The sequence below is a fragment of the Littorina saxatilis genome, linkage group LG6, assembly GCF_037325665.1.
Source record: "Littorina saxatilis isolate snail1 linkage group LG6, US_GU_Lsax_2.0, whole genome shotgun sequence".
Classification (NCBI taxonomy): Eukaryota; Metazoa; Mollusca; class Gastropoda; order Littorinimorpha; family Littorinidae; genus Littorina; species Littorina saxatilis.
The window spans coordinates 6,761,191-6,780,710 of record NC_090250.1 but is presented as its reverse complement, the minus strand read 5'-3'; positions in this window follow the sequence as shown (position 1 = coordinate 6,780,710).

The window sequence follows — 19,520 nt, the reverse complement described above, 5'->3', positions numbered from 1 at the left end:
TCTTTTTAGTCTGCCTGATGATAGCGTTTGGAGCCTTTCTTTCATTGGGTGGTTCTGTGAGCATCTGAATTTGTTGGCCTGAAGCATTGCCTTCTGCTCTCTTCTCTTGGCAAGTGGTGGGATGCTAGAAGTTTCTTCCATCTTCACTATAGGTGTTGTCTTCATGGCACCTGTGATTAGTCGAAGTGCCTGGTTTTGGACTTTGTCCAGGGTCTGTAGATGCGTCTTCGCAGCTGTCATCCAAGAGTTGGACCCGTACTCGAGGTGTGGTCTTACAGTACCTTGGTAAACTGATTTCAGAATCTTGTCAGTTGCGCCCCATGTAGTTCCTGCCAGTTTCCTTAAGATGTTGAGCTTCCTTCTGGCTTTTCCCTCTGCCTGGTTGATGTGAGGTTTCCAGGTCATTTTCTTGTCAAAGGTGACACCAAGGTACGTCTGTTGGTCTTCGTACTTTAGTGTGGTATTTCCCAGGGTAAGTTTTCCAGGTTTGGCTTTTGTTGACAGTGTGAAAAGAGTGGCGGTTGACTTCTCCCTGTTGATTGTTACGCACCAGCTTTCAGCCCATGCTGCAACACTCTCTAGGGCGATCTGTATTCTGTATGTTGCTGTGGTTGCATACTCCTCGCTGCACCAGAGTACCAGGTCGTCTGCGTAAAGCGCTGCGTGGACACCTCTTGGTAGTTCTGCTACAATGTCGTTGATGAAGAGTATGAACAAAGAGGGGGAGAGGACGCCTCCCTGGGGAACTCCCTGCCTCAGTAATACCTTCTGGCCACAGCGACCATCTACCGACACTCTGGCTCTTCGGTTGTGTAGGTAGGACTTGGTCCACTGGAACATGTTGCCTCTGATGCCACACCGTAGGAGTTTTACTAGAAGACCATCCTTCCAGACCTTGTCGAATGCCTTCTGTAGATCAATAAACACTGCCAGGACAGCCTTCTTGGCCTGGAAAGCATCCTCTATGACCTGTGAGAGGTGGGTCGTTTGATCTTCTGTGCTTCTGTACTGTCTGAAGCCAGCTTGCTCTGGGGCAATGATGCTCTGTGTCTCCAGGTAGAGTTGTAGGCGCTGATTGATGATGCGCTCCATGGTCTTACAGACACAACTTGTTAAGCTGATGGGACGGTAGCTTTGGGCTTTGCTTTTGTTTTTGCCACGTTTGAGGATGGGAATCATTGTGGCTTCTCTCCAGCACTGCGGTACCTGGCCTTGCTTCCAGCTGAGGTTGTATATATCTAGTAGCTTCTGAAGCGCGGTGTTTCCTAGATGTTGAAGCATTTCGTTTGTGATGTTGTCAGGTCCTGGAGACTTCTTTTTCTTCAACTTCCTGATGGCCTTCTTCATTTCTGCCAGGCTGATGTCAGTATGCATGGCGTCTGGTACCTCATTTTCTCCTGCTGTTCTTTCCTTCTCTTCCTGTCGTATCTCTTTCTGGCGGTGCTGGGGTATGGTGGTATTACTTTCTGCTGCATATGCTGTTGCAAAATTGTTGGCGGCAGCCCTTCCTGTAAGAGTGTTTCCTTCATTTTCCAGGGTGATCTTCTGGCCTTTGGTGCTTTCGTCGTTCAGGGCCTTTGTCAGTTTCCAAAGCTTTGTTGTGTCTTTCTCCATGTTGAGGCTTGCTGTTTTCTCTCTCCAACTTCTTCTTTTGCTCTCCAGTTTGGTTCGCAAGAACTTTGCTTTTCTTTCTTGGAGCTTGATGTTGTTCTCCTGGCTGGGGTTGGTTTCAGCCTCTCTTCTTGCTTCTGTCAGAGCATCATGCGCCTTCTGCAGCTCACTTGTCCAATAAGGGGTGTAGTCTTTTCTTGCGCCATTGGGTATGCACTCCTTGGCTGCCTGGGAAATACTGTTGTTGAAGTCTTTGACTACATTGTTGATGTTCCTATCTGTAACTTCTATGCCCTTTGTCAGCTCGTTGGTGCGTACGCTGAACAAGCCCCACTGGGCCTTTTTGTAGTTCCATCGCGGGTGTTGCGAGTGTTCTGGTGCTTTAGCACGCATGGTAAGGACGACTGGGCGATGGTCACTACCTCCGAGCTGTTCTTCTACCTTTCTGCTGATCTTTCTGTGGATGTCATCGGTGCAGAAGGCCAGGTCTGGAGTTGTGGTGGTGTGCCAGCGGCGCGAGTAGAAGGTATGTGTGTCAGTGGGGTCATTTGCAAGGATAAGGTGGTGTTCATCTTGCCAGGCTTCAACTTCTTCTCCTCTGTTGTCCATGTTGCTGTATCCCCAACTCTGGGACCGGCTGTTGAAGTCTCCAGCGATGAGGAAGCCGCTGTCTGGGACCTGGATAGTGTCAAGGGACAGCATCTTGTCATCGGGGCAATAGTAGTTGACGATGTTAAATGTGCTGTCTTGGATAATGACCTTGACTTCTATGTACTCAGCTTCGCCTGTAAGTTTCTTGACTTCAGTGGCGTTGATGTTGTTTCTCACCAGTGTCATCACTCCTCCCTTTGCTCTCCCTTTCCGTCCATTTGAAAACACCTGGTAGCCTCTGATCTTGAACGGCTTCCCCTCTTGCAGGTGTGTTTCCTGTAAGCAGCAGATGTTGATACTGTTCTTATGAAGAAAGTGTTCGAGTTCTTCCTTCTTGTTGCTGACCCCTTCTGCATTCCATTGCATGATGTTGATGTCAGGGGTCTCCTTGACCTTGCTTGGTTTTCGGCCAGTCGCTATCCTTGCTCGTCCCCTGGCTCCACAGGACAAGACGAAGGGACCTCCAGTAGCTGAGGGTGGGCTCCTTTGAGGCACGGAGCCCGGCGCTGCACCTGCCTGGGGGGTCCTCACAGGGCGAGCACCATTTCGATTGGTTTGGTCTCTGCGTGTATTCAGTCATGGCGATGGTGTGCGTGGTACTGTGATCCGTTAAAGTGCGCTGTCTCGCTCAGTACCGCCAACTTCAGCACTAGAGGTTTCTGTCGGGGTTACCCCACCCTTAGCTCCTGGTCAGGGACCTTACCTGGGAGCACAGGTAGCAGGGGTTTTAACGCGCCTCTTACCCGCGTGATGAACCCGTATGAGCACATAGGGTATTTACTAGTCAACAGTGCCACCTGTTAACCACCCCGCTCTGATAGGAACACCGCCAGTTGGTCCAGGACAGCTTATTCGTCCGGGCAAGCCCGACTTATATCGCTGCAATCCCTTATATCTAAGGGACACCCCCTATCCGCCACCTGGGGACCCGCCGGGTTGGGGATGGTCGCCCCGCCACCTAATTGGAGATAGCCTGACCCCGGGGAAGCACACACTGATTATGATATTAGTAATAAAAGAAAAATAGTGGCAATCACATACTGATTATGATGATAGTAATGAAAGAAAATATAGTGGCAACCACATACTGATTATGATGATAATAATGAAAGAAAATATAGTGTCAACCACATACTGATTATGATGATAGTAATGAAAGAAAATATAGTGGGAAGCACACATGATTATGATATTAGTAATGAAAGAAAATATAGTGGGAAGCACACATGATTATGATATTAGCAATGAAAGAAAATATAGTATGAAGCACACATGATTATGATGATAGTAATGAAAGAAAATATAGTGGCAACCACATACTGATTATGATATTAGTAATGAAAGAAAATAAAGTGGGAAGCACACATGATTATGATATTAGTAATGAAAGAAAATATAGTGGGAAGCACATACTGATTATGATGATAGTAATGAAAGAAAATATAGTGGCAACCACATACTGATTATGATATTAGTAATGAAAGAAAATATAGTGGGAACCACATACTGATCAAGTGCGGATCCAGGATCTTAAGGAAGGAGGTGCACACCCAAACTTTTTTGCACAAACTTGAAGGCGCAAAGCGCCCTAATTGAGGGTGCAAAGCACCCGAACATGCTAGGGGGGTCTGGGGGAATTTTTTTTTTCAAGGAAGCAGAATGCTGCAATCTCGGGCCACCTGAGCTCAGAAACTGTCATTTAATCATGGTCCGTCTTTGGGGACCTTCTTTCCATTATTTCTTTCCCTCTCTCTCTCTCTCTCTCTCTCTCTCTCTCTCTCTCTCTCTCTCTTTCTCTCTCTTTTTTTTTCCCTGAGGGGGAGGCCCGGTCCCCCTTTGCCCCCCCCCCCCCCCTAAATCCGCCACTGCTGATTATGATATTAGTAATGAAAGAAAATATAGTGGGAAGCACATACTGATTATGATATTAGTAATGAAAGAAAATATCTAGACAAACACCAACAGACGGTGCAACATCTAGACGAACACCAACTGACATCTAGACGTGACAAACACCAACAGACGGTGCAACATCTAGACGAACACCAACTGACATCTAGACGTGACAAACACCAACAGACGGTGCAACATCTAGACGAACACCAACAGACACCATCTAGACGTGACGAACACCAACATACGGTGCAACATCTAGACGAACACCAACATACGGTGTAACATATTGAAGAACACCAACATACGGTGCAACATCTAGACGAAAACTGGCACGCTGAGCATGCAATGTCAGTGACACCAAGAAACTGACTCACAACAATTACCCAGACAGACATACATTGCCAAGACAGACAGACAGCCATTGCCAAGTTAGACAGACAGACATTGCCAAGACAGACAGACATTGCCAAGTTAGACAGACAGACATTGCCAAGACAGACAGACATTGCCAAGTTAGACAGACAGACATTGCCAGGACAGACAGACATTGCCAAGTTAGACAGACAGACATTGCCAAGACAGACAGACATTGCCAAGTTAGACAGACAGACATTGCCAAGACAGACAGACATTGCCAAGTTAGACAGACAGACATTGCCAAGACAGACAGACATTGCCAAGTTAGACAGACAGACATTGCCAAGACAGACAGACATTGCCAAGTTAGACAGACAGACATTGCCAAGACAGACAGACATTGCCAAGTTAGACAGACAGACATTGCCAAGACAGACAGACATTGCCAAGTTAGACAGACAGACATTGCCAAGACAGACAGACATTGCCAAGTTAGACAGACATTGCCAAGACAGACAGACATTGCCAAGTTAGACAGACAGACATTGCCAAGACAGACAGACATTGCCAAGTTAGACAGACAGAAATTGCCAAGACAGACAGAAATTGCCAAGTTAGACAGAGAGACATTGCATAGACAGACAGACATTGCCAAGTTAGACAGACATTGCCAAGACAGACAGACATTGCATAGACAGACAGACAGACTTTGCATAGACAGACAGACATAGCATAGACAGACAGACATTGCATAGACAGACAGACATTGCATAGACAGACAGACATTGCATAGACAGACAGACAGACATTGCATAGACAGACAGACATTGCATAGACAGACAGACATTGCCAAGACAGACAGACATAGCATAGACAGAGACATTGCATAGACAGACAGACATTGCATAGACAGACAGACATACATTGCATAGACAGACAGACATTGCATAGACAGACAGACAGACATTGCATAGACAGACAGACAGACTTTGCATAGACAGACATAGCATAGACAGACATACATTGCATAGACAGACAGACATTGCATAGACAGACAGACAGACATTGCATAGACAGACAGACATTGCATAGACAGACAGACAGACATTGCATAGACAGACAGACAGACATTGCATAGACAGACAGACATTGCATAGACAGACAGACAGACATTGCATAGACAGACAGACATTGCATAGACAGACAGACAGACATTGCATAGACAGACAGACATTGCATAGACAGACAGACATAGCATAGACAGACAGACATTGCATAGACAGACAGACATTGCATAGACAGACAGACATTGCATAGACAGACAGACAGACATTGCATAGACAGACAGACATTGCATAGACAGACATAGCATAGACAGACAGACATTGCATAGACAGACAGACAGACATTGCATAGACAGACAGACATTGCATAGACAGACAGACATTGCATAGACAGACAGACAGACATTGCATAGACAGACAGACATTGCATAGACAGACAGACAGACATTGCATAGACAGACATTGCATAGACAGACAGACATTGCATAGACAGACAGACAGACATTGCATAGACAGACAGACATTGCATAGACAGACAGACAGACATTGCATAGACAGACAGACATAGCATAGACAGACAGACATTGCCAAGACAGACAGACATAGCATAGACAGACAGACATTGCATAGACAGACAGACATTGCATAGACAGACAGACATAGCATAGACAGACAGACATAGCATAGACAGACAGACAGACATTGCATAGACAGACAGACATTGCATAGACAGACAGACAGACATTGCCAAGACAGACAGACATAGCATAGACAGACAGACAGACATTGCCAAGACAGACAGATATTGCCAAGACAGACAGATATTACCAAGACAGACAGACATTGCCAAGACAGACATTGCATAGACAGACAGACATTGCATAGACAGACAGACATTGCCAAAACAGACAGATATTGCCAAGACAGACAGATATTGCCAAGACAGACATTGCCAAGATAGACAGACATCGCCAAGATAGACAGACATCGCCAAGACAGACAGACATCGCCCGGCAAGACAGACGGACATTGCACAGACAACTGTCTACATGAAACGGGTGTCTAGAACTGCAGAAGATTGCGGACTTCATGGCAACCACCGACCTGAGATAATAGTCTAATATAACGGAAATGAATATCGAACGCAGAAGAAGAAGAAGACGAAACGGATGCTTCATCAATAACGGATGAAAGGGAATGAATGCAATACAAAACAGAGGAATTTGGGGGACATTTGGGTGGCCGAGTGGTAACGCACTTGCGCTCGGAATCGAGAGGTTGCGTGTTCGACTCTGGGTCAGGCCGCTATTTTCTCCCCCCTTTCCTAACCTAGGTGGTGGGTTCAAGTGCTAGTCTTTCGGATGAGACGAAAAACCGAGGTCCCTTCGTGTACACTATATTGGGTGTGCACGTTAAAGATCCCACGATTGACAAAAGGGTCTTTCCTGGCAAAATTGTATAGGCATAGATAAAAATGTCCACCAAAATACCCGTGTGATTTGGAATAAAGGCCGTGAAAGGTAAAGTTTCGCCTAACAGGCTTGAGGTTTGCTGGTCGATGTGAATGCGTTATATATTGTGTGTAAAAAATGTTTGTTTGTCTGTCTGTCTGTAAAAAAATTCCATTTCACACGGCAGAAATTAGTATGTAAAGCGCGGAGAGCACAGTTAATTGTGATTCGCGCTATATAAGCTCACCATAATAAAACATAAAAAAAATAAAATAAAACAGTTATCGGCGTTAACGTTTGTGCGGAGATACGGTCATTTCATCAATCATTTAGGAGTCGCAGCATGTCCGAACGTGAAGCCCTTGACCCCGGGTTTGCCCTTACATTTGCTATAACCACGCCGGTGGAAGTGGTTCACCACAAACATCACTATGTGGTACGGCAGCATTCTGCAGTTCCGTAGTCACAAATTGAAAACATGCCTCGAAAATCAAACCAATAACATGTTAATCTTCACGCAATCATGAGCCCCCCAAAACTTTGCTGGCTTCGATAATTGCGACGCAGTAATGATTTGTTCGGGAGATCGCCTTTCGAGCTCGAAACCTAGTTCACCACCGGACTGCAGAATGCCGCCGCACCACACAGCGGTTTTTGTGGCGTACCACTTCCCCCGGGGAGATAATGCTGAGCACTGTATTAATAATGCATGACTGATTGCGCTTTGTTTCCCATGCTCGTAGTTCAAAAAAAGAAACGCATAGTTGCTACTTGCCAAATTTGTTTTATTTTTCGAAAAAATTAACAGAAAATCCAATATTTAGATTATTTGTTTGAAATTTGGTATGGACACAGTTGAATGCACACACAGTTCATTTGCATCTTCAAATCAATCAGTCAATCAATACGATTGGGTGCCGAGGCTGTCAAGTCAGTAGGGGGTGTGACTGCCTTGAGCAGCAACAACTGCCCGGCACCTTCTGGGCATGGACTGGATCAGATGCCGGATATCTTGCTGTGGGATGGTGTCCCACTCCTCCTGAAGTGCCTGCAATAGATCGCGGTGATTTGCCGGCGCTTCTTCTCGCCTGCGCACACGTCTGTCCAATTCATCCCAGAGGTGTTCTATCGGGTTCATGTCTGGCGACATGGATGGCCAGGGAAGCACCTGGACATGGTGGTCGGTGAGGAACTGGGTGGTGAGTCGTGCTGTGTGCGGGCGAGCGTTGTCCTGCTGGAATATGGCATCCTGGTCAGCCAGAAGAGGAAGGGCGTGTGGGCGCAGAAATTCCTCCACGTATCGCTGGGCAGTTATGCGCCCTTGGACGTGCACCAGGGTGCTCCTTCCAGCGGTATTGATCGCCCCCCACACCATGACGCCTCCACCACCATGAACGGGTGCCTCATCCACACAGTTGGGCGCGTAACGTTCGTTTACTCTCCGGTAGACCCTCCTCCGACCATCATGTCGCTGGAGCAAGTAGGACTCGTCACTGAACCACACGTGTCTCCAGTGATTCCGGACGGTCCAGCGAAGGTGCTGGTTGCCCCACTGCACTCGGTTCTGGCGATGGCGGCGGGTGAGGACAGCTCCTCTGTGAGGTCTGCGAGCTCTCAAACCAGCTTCATGCAGGCGGTTCCGCACGGTCTGGTCCGATAATCGGTGTGGCCCGGGGAGAGCCTGGACAGAAGATGAGGCCGACAGGAAACGATTCCGGAGGTGGCGGAGCCGTCTGAAGCGGTCGTGAGCAGCAGTTGTCGCCCTTGGTCTTCCCGCTCGTGGCAAGTCAGCAACGGAGCCAGTGGCTTGAAACCTGACCCACAGTCTACTGATGGTGCTCTGGGACACGTGGAAGTGCCTGGCGATTGCACTTTGACTCCGGCCTGCTTGTAAACGACCCAATGCAATTTGGCGGTCTTCTCTGCTCAATCGGGCCATCTTTCGTCGCTGAATTGTCGTCTGATTTCTTTGTGGCGAACAATCCGCTTTTATGGGTTTTGGAAGACATGGTGAGAGCTCAATATTCCCCGAGTTTCACGAGATTACACTGAAGCATGACGAGTGGTCATGCCAAATGAGCAATTTTGACATTGTAGCCACTGATAACGCATGCGTCACGTGCAGAGCTCACTTGTGGCAATGGACGAAAGGTCGACGACCAGATAAACATTTTCTGCAGTTTGGTGGATATCCTTGTAGCCATATAACTAAATTAACCAAATATTACAAGCTATGCGTTTCTTTTTTTGAACAGTATAGTAAAACATGTTGTTGTTGCCGTATTAATAATGCATGATTGCGCTTTGTTTCCCATGCTCGTAGTTGTTAGTAAAACATGTTGTTGTTGCCGTATTAACAATGCATGATTGCGCTTTGTTTCCCATGCTCGTAGTTGTTAGTAAAACATGTTGTTGTTGCCGTATTAACAATGCATGATTGTGCTTTGTTTCCCATGCTCGTAGTTGTTGGTAAAACATGTTGTTGCCGTCTGTTGGTCGGTCAAAGTGCCCATGGGAAGTAACCCCATGCCGGCCAGCTTGGAGGATCTGTGGACCCATGCAGGCCTCTGACGATCATTACTTAGTACTCATTGAGTGCACAATCCAGCGACAGTTATTATGTTGATGAATAAAATCAATATTTCGTTAAACAGCGCCCGGTAGTGGCAAGGATTCGTTATATATTGAGACACCCCTGCTTAGACGTTCGTAACACACACCAGACATATTTGAGCATATCAGCGCATAATTACCAAAATCCTAAGAGAACAATATAGACAATGCTTATATAATAAAGAGAAAGAATTTAGGTAGAGCGCTATTTTAAAATCTGAGAAACGAAGGGCCGTAAGCGTATGTCTTGTGCTGGAGCACTTACGTCCCTTTGTTTCTCAGTTGTAAAGAGAAATTTCAAATGTTTTTATGAAACCATGACAGTTTCCAGCCAGTCAAAGGACAGTTGAGAAAGATCCTACGGCGACGATCTGCAACACCAGGCTCTGTCCACAAACATTGTGAACGAGGAAAGTCTTGTGAGGGCCCCCGAAGGGACATTTTAGCTTTCACGATCACAGTTACCTTGATTTTTGTCAATGATCACCGCAGTCAATGATGAGAACAAATGACGATCACGATCACGAGACTTGATTTTTTTGTCATCACGGATCACGGGCAAAGTCCCATCACGATCACAGAAATGGAAATGTCGGCAATCACGGTCACAGAAAGGTCAAACAAGAAGGGCAAAGCCCATACGACTCACATGCTTTACACATTTTTCCTACCAAAATACATGTGACCTTGACCCAAGGTCAAGGTCATCCAAGGTCATGCAACACAAAGCTGTTAATTCAAGACATAGGAAGTACAATGGTGCTTATTGGCTCTTTCTACCATGAGATATGACATTATTTGTTTTAGCGAGAGCAAACTTGATGATATTGATGAGATTAACATTCCAGGTTATATAGCATTCTATAAGAATAGAGGAACATTTCGCAGAAAATCAGGCGGTGTATTAGTTTTATTACGGGAAGTGTTTGCTAATAATATAACTATTTTTGAAGAAAAAAAGCTGTCACATAAGATAAAAGAAGAGATGAAAATATGGTATACATTTTTGGATGTAGAAATGTGTGAGAATGCGTTATTTTTTAAGTTAGATAAGAAAATACTTGGACGTGACACCCTTTTCTGTGCTTTATATATTCCCCCTGAAGGGTCACCTTACCATAACAAAGATGTTTATGCTGAACTAGAAGAGGTGTACATGCAGTTTGGGTTAGATAATGATTATGTTTGTCTGTTAGGAGACTTAAATTCCCGCACTGGTCATCTGAGTGAAATGTTGCATGAAGATGATCAGCATTCAGAAGGTTTTGTTGATAATGACTTGTTTGACTCTGATGAGGTTGGTACTCTAATAGGTGAGCGGTCCTCACAGGATAATAATACTAATAACCTTGGTTTTAAATTGATTGATTTTTGTAAAATAACTGGCTTAGTTATTGCTAATGGTAGAGTTGGCGATGATACAGGGGTTGGTAAATGCACATGTAAGGATAAGAGCGTTGTTGATTATTGCATCCTGTCAAAAGATTTGTTCTCGAAAGTTAATTATTTTTCTGTGATGGACTTTTGTGAAATGTATTCTGATGTACACTGTCCTGTTGTTTTGCATTTATTAAAACATAATGAAGTACGCGCTAATGATTGCCTAGCAGAAGTTGTGAAAAAAACCAAAAATGAAGATCTGCTGTCTAAAGGTAGAGAAAAGGATAACAAGTACACAAAACCAAAATGGGACAATAACAATGGGACCAAGTTAGCTTTTGTAGTTAATCTGAATGAGGATGATATTTATACTGTTGAAACTAAATTACAAAATATGCTAGCTACAAGTGAGAATACGACAACAGATGACGTTGATAGTGTTACTAATAAGATTTGTGATATTTTAAATTGTTCTGCTGAGAAAATCGGTGTAATTAAAAAACAAAAATTTATGAAAAAGCCACGTTCAAAGAAATTTAAACTACAACAACCATGGTTTAGTGCAATTTGCAAAGAGAACAGAAAAATATTTTTACATGCGAAAAACAAAGCAAGACGGTTTAAAAATGTGTTCATTGAAGATGAAAAAAAGAGTGCTTTTAAAGAATACAAAAAGACAATAAAAAAGGAATGCAAGTCGTATCATAATGAGTTCGTTAAAACTTTGAGAAAGTTAAGAAGTACTGACCCGAAAGCATACTGGAATCTTCTAAATAAAAATAAAAAGAATAATTCCAAAACTAACTATCCAACTTGTTCTGAGTTTTTCGAACATTTCACTAAACTACAAGAGTGTGATGAAAATGAAATGGATGATAGTAATGAACATTTAAATGAAGCAAGTAATGAATTTCTTAATGCGCCTTTTACAAAGGAGGAAGTTATCAAATGTATAGACAAGCTAAAAAACAATAAGGCATGCGGTCAGGATAAAATAATTAATGAGTATTTAAAAGCGTCACATGATCGAATGATTGATATTTATGTATTGTTGTTTAATGTTGTTTTGCAGTCAGGAAAGGTTCCAACACAATGGGCCGTAGGTGAAATTATTCCATTGTACAAAAATAAAGGCTCTCAAGCTGACCCCACAAATTATAGAGGAATTACTATACTCAGCTGCTTCGGAAAACTTTTCAGTGCAATTTTAAATGATAGGTTATCAAACTTTTTGGAGAGTAATAACAAATTAGGTCAAGAACAAACAGGTTTCCGCACAGGTTTTTCAACACTAGACCATGTTTTTACTTTGCATTGTATATTAAATTTTTTTCTCAACAAAAAGAAGCGACTGTTTTGTGCATTTGTAGACTATGAAAAAGCGTTTGATAAAGTTCGCCGTGCTTTTTTATGGGAGAAATTAGTTAGTTCTGATGTTAATGGGAAGTTTTTAAAAACTGTAAGAAATGTGTATGAAAATGCCAAATCTTGTGTTAAAGTTAATAGTGAGTGTTCTGGATATTTTCCCAGTTTGTGTGGAGTTAGACAAGGGGAAAACTTGTCACCGTTGTTTTTTGCTCTATTTTTAAATGATCTAAAGCCTTTTCTGTTGGAAAACAGTAATGGTTTACAATCTATGTCAAGAGAGGCTATTGTGGCTGGAATGGATGATACGGATGTAAATGCTTTGTTTCAAATGTTTTTATTACTGTATGCGGATGATACTGTGATCTGCTCAGAGTCGGAAAAAAACCTGCAAGAATGTTTAAACAAAATGCACGAATACTGTTTAAAATGGCGTCTAAATATTAATGTAAACAAAACAAAAGTTATAGTTTTTTCCAGAGGTAAAATTAGAAATAAACCACAGTTTACGTACAATGGCAATTTAATCGAAGTAGTGTTTGATGTAATGTACTTGGGCCTTAAGATTAATTATAATAATATATTTTCAGTCGCACAGAAGAATCTATATGATCGTGCCTCAAGGGCAATGTTTGTTCTTTTGCGCACTTGTAGACAATTGTCACTACCTGTGGACATACAAGTTGACCTGTTCGATAAAATGATTGCTCCAATTTTATTGTATGGATGTGAAGTATGGGGTTTTGGTTCCTGTGAACTTGCTACTAAACTTCAATTGCGTTTTTATAAAATTGTTTTCAAACTAAAAAAATCAACTCCAAATGCTATGATATTTGGTGAACTTGGAAGATATCCACTAGATGTTAATATGAAATGTAGAATGCTTTGCTATTGGTATAAACTGATTAGTCCTATTCATAAAAATAAATTTTCAAGTATTGTGTATTGCTTTACTTATAGATTGTATATCAACAAGATGATTGAATCCAAGTACTTATGTTTCATTGAAAAAACCTTAAATGAAATTGGTCTCTCTGGCCTTTGGACTTCTCAAGAAAATATTCAATACTCAAGTACATGGTTTAAAAAGAAAGTAAAAAGAAGTCTATATGACCAGTATATCCATAAATGGTTTACAGAAATTGGAACAAAAAATATGTTTTGGAATTATCGAATGTTCAAAGATATTTTTGCATGCGAAGACTACGTCACAACCCTGCCATATCAGCAATGTGTTTCAATGATGAAGTTTAGAACATTAAACAACAATTTACCTGTACAGAAAGAACGTTATCTTAACATCCCGAGGTCAGAAAGAACTTGCACCAAATGTGTATCGCATGACATAGGTGATGAATTCCATTATTTATTTGTCTGTGATTTTTTCAAAGAAGAAAGAGCTGAGTTGTTACCACCTTACTATTGGAAAAAACCTAATGCACTTAAATTTAAAAAGTTGTTTGCGACTAAGAAAAAGAAATTGCTAAAGAATATTGTGGACTTTACTAATAGAATTTGTAACAGTTTTTCATAATTTTTTTTTATTTTCTATTATTTTTTTATATTTTTTATTTTTTATTTTTTATTTATTTATTATATTAGCATATATCATGATTGTATTGATTGTATTTATTGTTCAAAATGCCCCCATGGGTTATGGACCAATAAACTTGAAACTTGAAACTTGAACTTGTCACTTTTAGTGGTTCACTACCTTATTATGGTCACATTTCATAAGGGTCAAAGTGACCTTGACCTTGATCATATGTGACCAAATGTGTCTCATGATGAAAGCATAACATGTGCCCCACATAATTTTTAAGTTTGAAACAGTTATCTTCCATAGTTCAGGGTCAAGGTCACTTCAAAATATGTATACAATCCAACTTTGAAGAGCTCCTGTGACCTTGACCTTGAAGCAAGGTAAACCAAACTGGTATCAAAAGATGGGGCTTACTTTGCCCTATATATCATATATAGGTGAGGTATTGAATCTCAAAAACTTCAGAGAAAATGTGAAAAATGTGAAAAATAGCTGTTTTTTAGGCAACATTTATGGCCCCTGCGACCTTGACCTTGAAGCAAGGTCAAGATGCTATGTATGTTTTTTGGGGCCTTGTCATCATACACCATCTTGCCAAATTTGGTACTGATAGACTGAATAGTGTCCAAGAAATATCCAACGTTAAAGTTTTCCGGACGTCCGGACGGACGTCCGGACGGACGGACGGACGACTCGGGTGAGTACATAGACTCACTTTTGCTTCGCATGTGAGTCAAAAACGCCAATCACAATCACGATTTTAAACCCTTTGGGGCCCTCTCTTGTCATAAATACTTTCTGCAGTCACCTGTAATCACACCATGCCTGGTGGAGCAGAACCGAGCACACGTTGCACAACACTGGCACAATGGCTGTGAAGAAAACGATGTTATCTATTTCTATTGTTTCTCCAAAGACCAGAGCCTGTTTGCTGTATCGCAAGGACATTGTGTAAAGAGAGTGACGGGCGCCACATACAATGAACACAATTCTTCAATATTCCCAGCCTAGCTGTTTGCTGTATCAGTCACAAGGACATTGTGTAAACTGACGGGCGCCACATACAATGAACACAATTCTTCAATATTCCCAGCCTGTTTGCTGTATCACAAGGACATTGTGTAAACTGACGGGCGCCACATACAATGAACACAATTCTTCAATATTCCCAGCCTGTTTGCTGTATCACAAGGACATTGTGTAAACTGACGGGCGCCACATACAATGAACACAATTCTTCAATATTCCCAGCCTGTTTGCTGTATCACAAGGACATTGTGTAAACTGACGGGCGCCACATACAATGAACACAATTCTTCAATATTCCCAGCCTGTTTGCTGTATCACAAGGACATTGTGTAAACTGACGGGCGCCACATACAATGAACACAATTCTTCAATATTCCCAGCCTGTTTGCTGTATCACAAGGACATTGTGTAAACTGACGGGCGCCACATACAATGAACACAATTCTTCAATATTCCCAGCCTGTTTGCTGTATCACAAGGACATTGTGTAAACTGACGGGCGCCACATACAATGAACACAATTCTTCAATATTCCCAGCCTAGCTGTTTGCTGTATCACAAGGACATTGTGTAAACTGACGGGCGCCACATACAATGAACACAATTCTTCAATATTCCCAGCCTAGCTGTTTGCTGTATCAGTCACAAGGACATTGTGTAAACTGACGGGCGCCACATACAATGAACACAATTCTTCAATATTCCCAGCCTGTTTGCTGTATCACAAGGACATTGTGTAAACTGACGGGCGCCACATACAATGAACACAATTCTTCAATATTCCCAGCCTGTTTGCTGTATCACAAGGACATTGTGTAAACTGACGGGCGCCACATACAATGAACACAATTCTTCAATATTCCCAGCCTGTTTGCTGTATCACAAGGACATTGTGTAAACTGACGGGCGCCACATACAATGAACACAATTCTTCAATATTCCCAGCCTGTTTGCTGTATCACAAGGACATTGTGTAAACTGACGGGCGCCACATACAATGAACACAATTCTTCAATATTCCCAGCCTGTTTGCTGTATCACAAGGACATTGTGTAAAGAGAGTGACGGGCGCCACATCAATATTCCCAGCCTGTTTGCTGTATCACAAGGACATTGTGTAAACTGACGGGCGCCACATACAATGAACACAATTCTTCAATATTCCCAGCCTGTTTGCTGTATCACAAGGACATTGTGTAAACTGACGGGCGCCACATACAATGAACACAATTCTTCAATATTCCCAGCCTGTTTGCTGTATCACAAGGACATTGTGTAAAGAGAGTGACGGGCGCCACATACAATGAACACAATTCTTCAATATTCCCAGCCTGTTTGTTGTATCGCAAGGACATTGTGTAAAGAGAGTGACGGGCGCCACATACAATGAACACAATTCTTCAATATTCCCAGCCTGTTTGCTGTATCGCAAGGACATTGTGTAAAGAGAGTGACGGGCGCAACATACAATGAACACAATTCTTCAATATTCCCAGCCTGTGTGTTGTATCGCAAGGACATTGTGTAAAGAGAGTGACGGGCGCAACATACAATGAACACAATTCTTCAATATTCCCTGTTTGCTGTATCACAAGGACATTGTGTAAAGAGAGTGACGGGCGCCACATACAATGAACACAATTCTTCAATATTCCCAGCCTGTTTGCTGTATCACAAGAACATTGTGTAAAGAGAGTGACGGGCGCCACATACAATGAACACAATTCTTCAATATTCCCAGCCTGTTTGCTGTATCACAAGGACATTGTGTAAAGAGAGTGACGGGCGCCACATACAATGAACACAATTCTTCAATATTCCCAGCCTGTTTGCTGTATCACAAGAACATTGTGTAAAGAGAGTGACGGGCGCCACATACAATGAACACAATTCTTCAATATTCCCAGCCTAGCTGTTTGCTGTATCACAAGGACATTGTGTAAACTGACGGGCGCCACATACAATGAACACAATTCTTCAATATTCCCAGCCTAGCTGTTTGCTGTATCACAAGGACATTGTGTAAACTGACGGGCGCCACATACAATGAACACAATTCTTCAATATTCCCAGCCTAGCTGTTTGCTGTATCACAAGGACATTGTGTAAACTGACGGGCGCCACATACAATGAACACAATTCTTCAATATTCCCAGCCTGTTTGCTGTATCACAAGGACATTGTGTAAACTGACGGGCGCCACATACAATGAACACAATTCTTCAATATTCCCAGCCTAGCTGTTTGCTGTATCACAAGGACATTGTGTAAACTGACGGGCGCCACATACAATGAACACAATTCTTCAATATTCCCAGCCTGTTTGCTGTATCACAAGGACATTGTGTAAAGAGAGTGACGGGCGCCACATACAATGAACACAATTCTTCAATATTCCCAGCCTGTTTGCTGTATCACAAGGACATTGTGTAAACTGACGGGCGCCACATACAATGAACACAATTCTTCAATATTCCCAGCCTAGCTGTTTGCTGTATCACAAGGACATTGTGTAAACTGACGGGCGCCACATACAATGAACACAATTCTTCAATATTCCCAGCCTGTTTGCTGTATCACAAGGACATTGTGTAAAGAGAGTGACGGGCGCCACATACAATGAACACAATTCTTCAATATTCCCAGCCTGTTTGCTGTATCACAAGGACATTGTGTAAACTGACGGGCGCCACATACAATGGACACAATTCTTCAATATTCCCAGCCTGTTTGCTGTATCACAAGGACATTGTGTAAAGAGAGTGACGGGCGCCACATACAATGAACACAATTCTTCAATATTCCCAGCCTGTTTGCTGTATCACAAGGACATTGTGTAAACTGACGGGCGCCACATACAATGGACACAATTCTTCAATATTCCCAGCCTGTTTGCTGTATCACAAGGACATTGTGTAAAGAGAGTGACGGGCGCCACATACAATGAACACAATTCTTCAATATTCCCAGCCTGTTTGCTGTATCACAAGGACATTGTGTAAACTGACGGGCGCCACATACAATGAACACAATTCTTCAATATTCCCAGCCTGTTTGCTGTATCACAAGGACATTGTGTAAAGAGAGTGACGGGCGCCACAAACAATGAACACATTTCTTCAATATTCCCAGCCTGTTTGCTGTATCACAAGGACATTGTGTTAAGAGAGTGACGGGCGCCACATACAATGAACACAATTCTTCAATATTCCCAGCCTGTTTGCTGTATCACAAGGACATTGTGTAAACTGACGGGCGCCACATACAATGAACACAATTCTTCAATATTCCCAGCCTGTTTGCTGTATCACAAGGACATTGTGTAAAGAGAGTGACGGGCGCCACATACAATGAACACAATTCTTCAATATTCCCAGCCTGTTTGTTGTATCGCAAGGACATTGTGTAAAGAGAGTGACGGGCGCCACATACAATGAACACAATTCTTCAATATTCCCAGCCTGTTTGTTGTATCGCAAGGACATTGTGTAAAGAGAGTGACGGGCGCCACATACAATGAACACAATTCTTCAATATTCCCAGCCTGTGTGTTGTATCGCAAGGACATTGTGTAAAGAGAGTGACGGGCGCCACATACAATGAACACAATTCTTCAATATTCCCAGCCTGTTTGCTGTATCACAAGGACATTGTGTAAAGAGAGTGACGGGCGCCACATACAATGAACACAATTCTTCAATATTCCCAGCCTGTTTGCTGTATCACAAGAACATTGTGTAAAGAGAGTGACGGGCGCCACAAACAATGGACACAATTCTTCAATATTCCCAGCCTGTTTGCTGTATCACAAGGACATTGTGTAAAGAGAGTGACGGGCGCCACATACAATGAACACAATTCTTCAATATTCCCAGCCTGTTTGCTGTATCACAAGAACATTGTGTAAAGAGAGTGACGGGCGCCACATACAATGAACACAATTCTTCAATATTCCCAGCCTAGCTGTTTGCTGTATCACAAGGACATTGTGTAAACTGACGGGCGCCACATACAATGGACACAATTCTTCAATATTCCCAGCCTAGCTGTTTGCTGTATCACAAGAACATTGTGTAAACTGACGGGCGCCACATACAATGAACACAATTCTTCAATATTCCCAGCCTAGCTGTTTGCTGTATCACAAGGACATTGTGTAAACTGACGGGCGCCACATACAATGAACACAATTCTTCAATATTCCCAGCCTGTTTGCTGTATCACAAGGACATTGTGTAAACTGACGGGCGCCACATACAATGAACACAATTCTTCAATATTCCCAGCCTGTTTGCTGTATCACAAGGACATTGTGTAAACTGACGGGCGCCACATACAATGAACACAATTCTTCAATATTCCCAGCCTAGCTGTTTGCTGTATCACAAGGACATTGTGTAAACTGACGGGCGCCACATACAATGAACACAATTCTTCAATATTCCCAGCCTGTTTGCTGTATCACAAGGACATTGTGTAAAGAGAGTGACGGGCGCCACATACAATGAACACAATTCTTCAATATTCCCAGCCTGTTTGCTGTATCACAAGGACATTGTG